The sequence below is a fragment of the Anser cygnoides genome, chromosome 8 (assembly GCF_040182565.1).
Source record: "Anser cygnoides isolate HZ-2024a breed goose chromosome 8, Taihu_goose_T2T_genome, whole genome shotgun sequence".
Classification (NCBI taxonomy): domain Eukaryota; kingdom Metazoa; phylum Chordata; class Aves; order Anseriformes; family Anatidae; genus Anser; species Anser cygnoides.
In genome coordinates, this window is record NC_089880.1 from 24,869,956 (window position 1) to 24,882,064 (window position 12,109).

The following is a 12,109-nucleotide window of genomic DNA, read 5'->3' on the forward strand; positions in this document are numbered from 1 at the left end:
CTTATGCAAGGCTGCAGTTCAGGCCAGGATTGAAAAGTAGCTCAGTGCTGCATGTTTTGAGCTCAGGACTTTCAGTGCTAGCTGTGATTTTCAGAATTTGGGTACACAAAAATGCCAGAAGGCTTTGAAACTTGTAAGAGCGTCTCTGTTGCTTAGATTTGCCTCTCTCTGGGTACCTGAATGTGGTTTAAGCTGGACTTACCTCCCAAGCCACCACTGAGCCCAGGTGCTCGTGTGCCGGCCCTCGGCCCATCCCAGATGTAAGCCAGACCACAGCATCAGCCTCAGCAGAAAGAGCTGAGAGTCGGTCGTTCTGGCTCGTGCTCATCTCATCTGAAGGACACACACATTGCTGTTTATTGTCATTCAGCTGACACATGGTAGTCTGTTAAAATGTGGGAATTCACATGTGTTTCTAAACTTGGGGTGCAAGGAGGCTTTGTACCAGCTTCCCAAGAAAAGCTGTCATGATATAACAATACCCATGCTAGGGATTGTCACTAGTAGAAGGGTGTTGGTTTTAAAAAAATAATCAAAACCCAAGAAATAACAACCAAACCAAAACAAAACAATACCCCTTATTTCCAGTGGAAATAGTTCTATGGCTACAAATGTTGTGTAGCCTAAACTCAACAAAGTAAGGGTCATGAATCCTCAACTCTGTACTCCTAGGATGGAGGCTAGTTTTGCACTTTGCTTGGGTAGGTTTGGTGCGGTTCATGGTTCCCAGTTATTCTCCACATGAGAAAAAAAAAAAAAAAGCCTTGTGTTGTTACAACAAATGTCTTAAAGTCATGACTTAACAGTTATTTATTATTTATTAGTAAGTGGGGAGGAAGGTAGTACTGCTAGAGGCAGTGGAATAAAATGGTGTCAAACCATTTTTCAGGCTGCCTCCTAGGAAGAATGCAAATTGCTGCCTAATTGCTGACAAAACAAATGGTTTTGTGGATTTTAGGTGGGAGGGAGTCTGCAAACATAACTCTTCTGATATCTGGTTGGAATATAGAGTGAGCTCATGGGGATCCTTGTGTCCTTTGGGATACACGGGTGTGTTCAGGGCTGGAGCACCCGAGCCAGCGGTGTCTGATGGATGAAGGCTCTCAGCCCGTGGATGACTGGCACGGTTTAAGTCTGGCTCGGGAGGCTGAGCATGGCTGATAGCAGAGAAAGCCGGGTGCCAACTCCCCCCAGGCCGGAGGTGGCTGTGTCGGCCACGCACAGTCCCCAGCCTCCTCTCCCAGGAAGGTTTTGGATAAACGTCTTAAGAAGGCTCAGATGTGCCTGGCTGCTTCTCCGTGTCCTAGCTGAGGAGGGGCCTCTGGGCACAGGCTTACCGTGCCCCAGCGCCTGCCTGCTTTGTTTGCGTGCTGCTCTCTGGGCAGAGATAATGGGACTGATCCCAAGCCAGCTCCGAGGCAATCGCAAGTCTTTCCTTTGTCTTCAGTGGGGTTTGGATCGGTCCCAAAGCTCATAAGCAGTTTTCCACCAAGAGTTCCCGGCACTTATGTCAGTCACTGGCAAAAAGGGAAGGGATAAATCCAGCATCGGCTGCTTCGGATGCCAGGCACATTCAGCGTGTGTGTGCGCGCGTGTGTCACCGTGGTATATATACTCACACAGTCCGTCTCGGTTCCTCCTAAATTACATGACAGCTTGCAATGGGCAGGCTGCTACCGGTCTGCTTCCAGGACCGACCTCAAAACGGTTTCTCTCGGAAGGGAGCTGGGAGGATCTGCGCAGTGCCTAGGAAAGGCTTTTTCGGGAGCAGCTGCCCCAGCTTGAGCAAGGGGAAGGAGTCAGGGCGGCCGCCCGGTCGGGCTGGCACGTGGTGGTGAGGATTTCATCCACGTGCGAGGACGCGGGGCAGCGGGAAGGTGAGTCTGGGCGAGATGCTTCTCCTCCCACGGGGCTCCTTTGGGCTATTTGCTTTGTCTGCAGGGTGCCGGAGCTGGGGAGGGAGGTCTGCGGGAGGCACCCGCGCTCACCCACGTCAGCGGGACTCTCGACAGCCTTTGGCCAGCATCCCGGCTGTGTTTTAGGAACGGGCGTCCATTTAGCGCCAACCTCAGCCGGTCCCAACTGCGTGCAGGGGGAAGAGCAGCAGGGGGGATGAGGAGGCAGAGGGAAGGTGTTTTTCTTAGGAGAAAGGCAAGCAGAAATAGACACCCCTTGTCATTATTTTTGGCAGGCAAGGGGAGCTTTGTGAGGACAAGGGGTCAGAGGAGCTAGATCTTTGCCTGTGTCTATAATTGTGCTTTTTTATTATTATTTTTTGTTTGTTTCTTTTTGTCAAACTGATTGTTTCAATCAGAGAGGGGCGGGAGATCCCCCATCACCTGCAGAGCCACAGCTCTGGGAGCAAGGTGCGGGCGGCTGGGATTTCCTGGTGCACGATGCAGCAGGAAGGCTGGGCTCCCCAGGCCAAGGAATTAATGACACTGTAAGGGGGGAATTTGAGTTTCCACATCAGTAAGAAAAGGAACTGGATACCCAAGGCAATAGACCAAAGTCAAGCTATAAAGTAATTACATTTCTCCCTGCGTTTCATGTGTTTGTTTAATTTTAGTGTTTAAAGGGAAAGGTTTCCTGAAAGCACTGTGCCAGCAACTCTAAAAAATAATTATGTGTCTTTCTTTAACATATATTCTGGCAGGAATGTCCTGCCTTGTTTTTGGCAAAGGCTTTTGCTTTATCATTGGTATTTAGACTAGGGTTTTAAGTCTGACCTGAGGTTGGTAGGGCAGCAAAATGCCACCGAGGATGTCACTTCTGCTTCTCGCCCAGCACCTGTAGGGCATTGGAATAGCTTGGTAGCTCGTGCTGTGCTAATCTCAATTGCTTCATGCACAGCCAGCTGCTGATACTGCTGTCCTCCTGGCTGGACTGAAGGGCAAAAAATTGCAGACCTTTAGAACAAAACCTGTAAAGAAGCAGGACTGGCACTTTGCCCTCCGCTCAGCTCTGTTTCTGGGTTGAGCCCTGGTGCTGCACCTGCAGCCAGCTCAGGGAGCTGGGCACGGGCTCTCCTGCAGAGTCCTTCCACCAGCTCAGGTTGCCCAAATTCCCATCCAACCTGGCTTTGAACACTTCTAAGGAAGGGACATCAACAACCTCCTTGGGCAACCCGTTTCAGTGCCTCACCACCCTTGTGGTAAAAATTTCTTTCTAATATCTGATCTAAGTCTAACTTCTTTCAGTTTGAAACCATTATTCCTTGTCCTATCGCTACAGGCCTTGGTGAAGAGTTTTTCTCCCTTTCTTCTAAAAGACCCCTTAAGCTGCAGCCCCTGATAGAAGGACGAGACTGGGCACCCGGAGGAGGGTTGGGTTTTCCCCACCAGGTCATGTCTTGCACTGTCTTAATGACAACAAAGTCCTTCGCATGGTTCGCAAGGCAAGCAATTCCTATTCTCATATGCAACACCAATGTGATGGATAAATTCCATCACGTTGTAAATGCACGTGCTAACACACCCTTCAGTAGTGAGCTGGGAGGCACAGGGAAGAGGCAGGATCATCAAATGGTGAAAATAAAAAGAATATGGTTGAGGTGTTCAACTCTTCATGTAAAAGTCACTTTTTCTTCTTTTTAGATTGGAGGTATCTTGTATTAGGTGTAACAGCTAGCAAAATGGGAGGAAATGTAGGATATCATGAAATGGAACCATTGCAAGAGCACGTGGCTGATGCGATGACACTGAAATGTGGCACAGCTATTACCATGTGCACTGGGCAAATGCCCAGCTGAAGGTTTTGTTTGTAAAATAGGCAGAAGATGTAAGTTACTGTGCAGAGCCCATGCAGGCAGAGATCCAGCCCACCTCTTATTGACAGTGGTCTAAATCTTCAAATCTCAGGAAGGAGAGGACATTTTTATTTCACAGTCGGTTCAGCTTGGGTGGAAAAGCTTGTACCAGCACCTTGGGAGAGGGAAGTGCAGCAGGAATTTGTTTAAAAGTCCCCCTACAAAAAAAAAAAAAAAAAAAAAAAAGTGCTCATCAGAAACAGGTAGCAGAGATAATGTATAATGCAAAACTGACTGTAACTCCTATTTTTCCATAAAATTCTAGATCATCTCTAAGTATTTTTGAGATAATTGGGATATATTGAATCAGGGAGTATTGGTAAGATATGTCTTTATATTTCTGGAGCAGCTGTGGATATCATTGTCAGGCAGATCTGGAAACAAAGAGAACAGTGCAAGATTTCCACAGTCTTCAACACAGGCACCCAGTATTAATTAATCTGCCACCTGCAAAAACAACTAGAGATGCATTTGTCCAACCAAATGGTTTTGTTTCTGAGTATTGACTTCACCAGTAGCTCCGCAAAGGAGAAAAACGTGAATTTTAATACTCTGTCCTGCTCTAAGCAGTGTGATTTTTCACAAAAGCAGAGTTTTCAGGGATTTTAAAATATCATTTGGCAGAAAATTCAAACGAAAAACTGATTGATCTGTGTGCTTGGTGTTTGTCAGCTGGGTTGACAAAGCATGTCCCAAGATCTCTGAGATGTGACTGTGGAGGAGGGTGAGGAGAGGGGTAAGGCAAAGGAGAGAAGATCAGAGACTCCCATTAATGTTTTGACGTCTTTACAAGTGATGGATGAGTGGAGGGGCTCATCTCATTGCAGGCTTGTGCTCAACAATTTTTAGAAGTGAAACTAGGTATATGAAGTGATTATGGTGTATTGTTTTGGAGATTATTGAAAACTTATAATATCACACTTTTTTTTTTTTTTCTGGATGTTAAGCTTATCCACAGATAGGATGAGTATCCAACAGTGTGTGGGCTTTCCCCACTAAGCTACTCAGTCCGTTTGGTCAGAAGGCCTGGGGTACAGGTGTTTTTGTGTGGTCACCATAAAAGTTGGTTTCTCCACCTGCTCTAGTTTGATAAGGGTAGAGAAAAACAATTTTCTGAAGCTGTTGAGGAGATGCAAGAAGAAGTAAGTGCCTGTCATAGTCAGAGATGCACAGTTCCCTTAAATTATGTTTTCAGCCATGACTAATGCAAATAGACACAAAGCAGGTGTCTCGGGCAGTAACAAGCCTGTCTCCTTTGAAAATGTTGGCACTTGGACTGCATATGATAATAAAATGGACAGATTTTCCTTGATAGAAAAGTGCAGGATGAGGAAAAAAACCTGCTGCAATGAGTCTTTAGGAGCACCAAGACAATGAAATAGTATAGTTTCCTCTTATTTGTATGACAAACCCCAAAAGGATCATCATCTTTGTTAATAAAACCTTTCCCCTTTTCCCTCCTTTCCCCTTGGTCAACTATCACTGCTTGGAATCTAAGATAATTCCTGATCTCTTGTCTAGACAGTGGGTTTTCTGACGTGAAAGCAGATTTCTGGCCCTTCCACGTGCTGCTCTTCCTGCAGTCACAAGCCTTGCTCTGCTCGTAGGGGAGCACATGGGGTTTGCAGTGCTGGCTGCTGCTGCAGTAAGCAGCCCTGCAGAAGGACAGAGAACTGCCCGGATGGAGAGGTCCGTGTGGTCCGCACCCAGCTGCCAGCAGTAGTCTTCAGTGCACCCCAGGAACAGGGCAAATACAGCATAAGATCTCTCCCGAAGCATCCTCCAGCAAGTGCTCGTGATGCAATTTGTGCTTGAACCTCTGTATTTATGAGCTGAAGCTGGAGCTATCCTCTGAACGCGTGCCCTTGTGTCTTGAACCTATTTACACTCCTGGCCTCTATGTAGGCTTAGGAATGAGCATGGGTAGTTTACAAAGTGTTGGTGATGCCCATGTTTTAGCTGGAGTTTCTTCAGGCTGGATTTATTTATTTATTTATTTTTTCTGAAAGCCTCTGATCTGCGTAATCCAATTGGGACGGTGGGTTTCGATAACTGGAAACGGGAATTACATCTGCTCAGAGTTGAAAGGAACGGCAATTCTTGAGGGCTAAAAATTTCCTAGATATTGTATGGTTAAAATCACATGACTATTTATGTTAATCGCATGATTTTGTGGGGAACTGATTTCCAGCCAGAGAGTCTCTGGATAACAGCAGTGAGTGTTTCGAGAGCAGATTTTGATTTACTGCTGCAGTGTTCAGTACACCTTGTGCATGCCATCTGCGTGCTCAAAATCATGCCATTTTCTGGACTGACTCTCTGCCCTCTCATTATATCTTCCTGCGTGATTTTTTAGCTTGTCAGCTATTTCAAAGGGTGGTCGATGTAACAGCGAAGTACTTTGCTGTCCTGGTCTGGTGGAGGACTCTGGCTGCTCAGAAGTGATAGCAGATGCAGACAGTAACGCTTGAGAAATGTAAGACTGAAACTCAGGAGCCTTGAAACACTGGAATTAAGGCCATAACGGTGGCCTTCATCCACTTCTTTGTGCATTTGTTTTATCTGTGCTTTTATTATGTATCATTGCCAGATCATCCTGCCTCATTTTTCTGCCTGGTCCCCATTTCCTGATGTAGCAGTAAGCGTCCTCCTGGACCCAGTTTCTCCTGAAGACATTTTTCTCTGTGGTCCTTCCCCCATTTCTCTTAATTTGCAGTCCTGTTGCTTTTCCCTTCATGTGATTTGGGCAGCAGGGGACTATGGAGAACCCAGGGGCCAAGGCGACAGCTTTCTGGCTCTCTCTTCTTGTGCCCAGAGCCGCAGCCGTGTCCAGCAGCCAAGAAGGGAGTCATAGCAAGGAAAGTCCTGAGCAAGCCCCAGAAGCCCCAAAATGGAGCAAGATCAAGGCAAGCAGAATCTGTAGAGGTTTCTCTCCCAAAAGCTAATAAATCTTTAGCGGGATGTTTTCAAAGGCTTTTAACTTTGCCAAATTTGGATGCAAAAGGCACATCCCCATTCCCAGGGTGACACCAAATTTCCAGTCCCCTTTCCAGAGGATGGAGGCGTGAGAGAGTCTCCAAAAAATAATTGTTAGAATTTGTTTTTACATCGACTAAGCACTTTTCTCTAATCTTGTTTTGGAAAGCCGCCAGCCCTTCCTCTCTCCCACCCTCCCTGCAATTTCCTAGAAAATTCTGCTGGAGGCAGACACCTGGCAAAGGAGAATTTCAGCCCAAATAGCTTAAATGTGGTGAATGTAACAGAGCAGGGACTTCTGATGGCACATGTTAGGATATCTCTACCAGGTGCTAACAGCCTTCTGGCTCCCCAGTACTGTGCTGCACCACATCGCCCAGCAGCCAAAACTCAGGACATTGTGCTAGAAAATTCATTGCTCGTTGCTTTGAGCAGAATGAATAGGAGATGTAAAACCACTCTGTGGTATTTGGGGAGCATCAGGCATGAGGGCAGATGCGAGAACACGGCAAGCACTCTCTGTTTGTGCTTCGAGGTAACCCGGCCAGCATGTGCCTCGTCCTTGCAAATGCCATGCAATATTTTTCACTCTCTGCTGGAATAAAAAGCTGCCCTAAGAAAAGCAGAATGAGGGCTGATGTTTTGAAAGGTGTCCAAGAGTAACAAAACTCAACTCTCCAGGGCTGAGTTTTGCCTCTTGTGTTTCTCAACCAGGGTGGTTGAATGTGTTACAGACCTATCAGAAATTTTGCTACAAATGCACAAATATTAATCTACAGCCATTTCCTTTGCTTTCTTAAACATGAATGAGGATTTTTGTCTCTTTCTCCCTCCATAAATTGTTCATGGTCAGAGGGGGCATGTTCCGTGTCAAAGTCTTGACCGCCAGGATCAAACAAAAAACCCTTGTGAACTCAAAAGTGGAGACAAATAAATGACTATTACTTTTTTTTTTTTCTTTTGCCTGGAGTTAAACCTTTTCTCTGTCAACAATATTGACTTTGTTCACTTGGAAGGAAACAGAGAGAGAGAGAGAGGGAGATTTCTCTAGATGCTGCACAGAAAAAAAACATTTTGGAAGGAGGAATGAAAAAAGACAGAGGTTACAGGAAATGGTAGACATTTTTTGTTGAATTAAACCATTAGGAGTGACCCAAAAACCAACGGGAAAGAAAGGAAACAACTGGATACATTTAGGTCACAAGAACCAGCCAAACGGGGAGCTGAAACCAATTATCATAAATGAATGTTTCTCTTTTATTCATGACCACCGTGTATGCTCCCATGATGCTCTTTGTCTTATTATAAAAACAGATGAAACTATTTCGTTTTGTTCTTATACTTATTAGCTAATGCAACTTTTGGGCAATTTATCAAACACTAACACATGTTGTGATTAATAAGCTCAGAGAATTAATCACTGCTAAAGCCCCTTAAAAAAGAGAGGATGTTGGGTCCTTCTTAAATATATGTTTGCACAGGATTATGTAACTGAAGCAGTGACATCTAGTTACGATACATATTCATGCATGCTACACGCTGAAAGAGCTTTGAGACCATATGTTCAGGCAAGCTATAATTGCAGTGACTTCCATTTCTACGGGGCTTTGCCGTGTGCCGTGGGCAGGGCGAGCCCTGCTTGCCCTGCACGTGGGTGTTGGGGAGCAGGAGCTGGGGCACAGAGCAGCATTTCGGGTTTGGGCTGTGGCTGCTGGGCCTCAGAGGGAAGGCATCACCCATTGCTGTGGATGAGGGAAAAGAAACGGCTGCTGCTTTCTAGGTCTTGCTGCCCCCTTGAATTCATGGAGTATCTGTGGGGGAGCAAAATGCCATTAAACCTGCCATAGCGCCTCCAGGCACCTTCCGTGCTCCCACAGCCCAGCACCACTTCTAATGAGCCATAGCTGGCTCTTAAGCACCCCTAACCACTTCACTGAGGTTAGAATAAATTCCTAAGCGGGGGAGAGGAAAGGCAGAGGCGGCCAGCACATCCTGCGGCATCACCGAGGCGCAGAGCAGCTGCTGGGGGCGGTGGGGGCAGCTGAGGGGCCGGGGAGCTGCTGCGGGGAGAGAACTGGTGCTTTGCCTTAGGGTGGTCTGCTCGACGGCGAGAAGCCCGTGGTTTGGTATCGAGGGAACCAGGGGAGGTATTTTCCACCAGAGCAGCTTGGCGTTGTGTAAGGAGGTGTCACAGGAGCTGGGTGCCCGTTCCGTGGTGGGTTTGTGTCCCTGCAGTGGGGAGGGCTGGTGGCTTTGGCATGGGCTTGGGCTGCATCGCATATAGACACCTCCCAACAGAGGCTGAACAGGAGCGTTGAGCAGACTTCCTCTGGCCTGGCCAAGGCACACTGTTAAGAGTGACATGAAATGGCTGAGAACATTTGTGCTTTGTTTATATATATATATCTAAAAATAAAATGGCCCTCGTGGGTTTTGACTTTGCACCCCAGCTCCATGCAAGACCAAATCTTAACATCCTCAAACATCACATGGGATGGAAAGTCCCTGGTTTGATCACTATAAAAATGAAGTAATGTATCCCCAGTTTTAAGCTTCGGCGTCCAGAAACGCAGCTCACCAAGGCTCCCCGTTAGCAGTCTGCTCTACCCAGCAAGCTACTTGCTGTGTCAACATGCAGTTGACTTCAGCAGGAACAAAGTATGTGTTTAAGTGCTTTTATTGACTAGGGAGGGACTTAAGCATGTGTTTAAATGCTTTCTAGAACGAAGGCATAAATGCTTGATTCTCAAAGCCTAGCAAAATAATGGGGTCTTTAGTCGAGCATAAATTCTAGGGCTCACTACAGGGGTAGCTGACTGAAATTCTATAGTATGTGTCAGACCAGATTTTCATAATGATCCTAAAAACCTCTGCATTTCTCTATAGACTTCATTGAGATTTAGATCTTGCCCTTAAAAAAAAAAAAAAAAAAAAAAAAAAAAGCACAGCTATTATCCTCTCTGGTCAAGGCATCTGAATAAACTATTGCTTGCTCATAAATAGCTGATGAATGGAATTCATGCAAGTTTATGCAGCTAATTTGTCAACCGTTCAGCAAAATATGCAAAAGGATGCTGCCAGGGCTGTGTGTGTGGAAATACTCTGGCATTTAAAAAGACAAAAAAGAAAACAACAAAAAACATCCCTAGACAACACCTGCTGGCATTTTCCACAAGGACAAGGTATTTTGCTATGCCTCTCACGTGTCAGCAAATTAACATTTCTTCTTCCGTACTAATCCCAGCATAGTATATGTGTATTTTTTTTTTAATACACACATGCCACCAAAATGTTTTTGGTGTGTGTTAACAGCAGGTAGGCCCTATGGGCTACATTTCTTCTGGGGAAGATAGACCACCTTCTTTTATTTCGAGTTTCCAACTGAGATCACCAGAAAAAGAAAATTAAAAAGCAGGCTTTTCGTTTTCGTATTTCGGCAACCCTGATGTGGTTGCCGAGGCATTGCTTAGAAACACAAACATTACAGCACATATGGAAGTCTACTGTTGAGTGGAACTGAGTCCTAAAGCAACATGTTAAGTTGGAAAAATTTATGTTCATGCTAAAGCAGCAGTGTAGTAATCGGTTTCAATGGAAGCAAGAGGAATGCATCAGAGATGGAAATGGGTTGCTCCCTTGGATGCAAGTGCAGGAATTCAGACCTACAGTCTGGGCAGACTGCACGAAAAGGAAAGTGCTTTTATCTATGAGAGCAAATCAGACCTTCGGCAGCGGTACTTCTCCATGGGCGCACATCTTGGTTTGCATAGAAGCAGCTGTGTTTTGCATGCCCATTTATGCACACTCAATGCCAGTTTTTGTCCTCTGGTTGGTTGTAATTGAGGTTGTTCCAGGGTTGCCTAGGGTGGTAGAGGTGTAAGTCCAATTTCTGGTTTTGCCAAGATAAGCCATTCGGATTACTGAGGAGACTTACAAAAGTTGCTTGTTCAGGATCCTCTGTAATCAGGAAAAGAGAGACAAGTACATCCAGGCAGCGACTCATCCCTGTTGTTTCAGGTTTTCTGAATCATCTCACTTAGACAAAATATGTCACCGTAAAGCAAATAAGCCCATAGCACTGCAGTTCATAAAAAGCTTATAGCATCTTGATCGCATGTCCAGTTCAGTTTCTAGCTATCTTTGAAGACACTGAAGTACCCCTAGCTCCTCGTAATCATGTCTCAGTTTCCTATCTGTGAACCTGACCTTCCTTATCTGACAAGAATTACATCAGGTTAAACAGTGAAGACTGCAAAATTTTCAGATATTAGGAAACCTGTGTTTTAGAAATCCCCACTCCCAGGGAGGCTGCCCATCCAGACACTCTCGTGGTTTGGAGTCTAGAGGGACGCTCTGGGGGCTGTGTGTCCAGGATCAAGCGTGGTGCTTCACTGCAGGTTTGATGGTGGAAGGTGCTGGGGAGAGACATGCTTGAACCGCCCTTCAACTTGCAGGAAATGTTTTCTTCTTTTAAGCCTCGTGGTGCTCAGTGGGCCTGAGAAGGGAAAGAAGTTACGAGTCGGTCCCTGTGCTGTCCGTCTGTGCATGGCTGGGGACCGGGCAGGGAGCTGGCAGGGCCAAGGCAGCGGGCGTCTTGTAGGAGAGACGAAGGTTTGGGGACAAATCCTTTGAATCCCAGCTTTATCAGCTCCCCTGATCAGGGAATAGCTTGCTTATTAAGTTGCTTATTTTTTCAGACCAACAGCTAATCCTCTAAGAAAGTCATTTCTGTTGCTCATGGCTAATACCCCATCCCGCACTGAGAGTTGTATCAGAGTGGAGTTGCTGCTTAGTCAGTGGCTGTGTTTCAGCCAAAGAAACATCATGGGTTCTGGATTATTGTGATTTTTTTTTTCTTAAATCCAGATGAATATTTAGATGTCATTTTCGATGTTCAATTCCTTGATTTTGCCCAAAAGAAAAAGCCACCTATTTATTTGAAAAATATTTTTGGAAGCCTGAAGATAACCACGTCGCTCCCATGGTTAAAATGTTTTATATAAAACTTGTTATTACCATAGATCAATGGGATATGTACAGAATATGTTACAATGGGGCCTGTGTTAAGGATTTGTCAAGATTTCCATTATAAACCTCTATTTTCGAGGGTTTATAACTCAGTCATAAAAATTCATTCCAAGCTAAAACTTGGCAAACAAAATGTCAACCCAGGAGAGATTTTCTTTTACCAGATTTGCTTTAATGCTTTAAACTGATTTGTCTATTTTAAAATTATACGAGTGCCCTGTTTTATAGACTTTCTGTGTATACAGGGTACGCGTGTGCATGTGTGCTAATATAACATGCATACCAGCAAAGAAACAA

The 12,109-nt window shown here is 45.4% G+C and overlaps 1 protein-coding gene across 4 annotated transcripts in view; it reads left to right on the forward strand.

Moving 5' to 3' along the window:
• Positions 1-12,109, forward strand: part of FOXD2 (forkhead box D2) — a 218,023-nt gene that overhangs the window by 114,872 nt on the left and 91,042 nt on the right. The gene's annotated exons all lie outside the window — the stretch shown is intronic.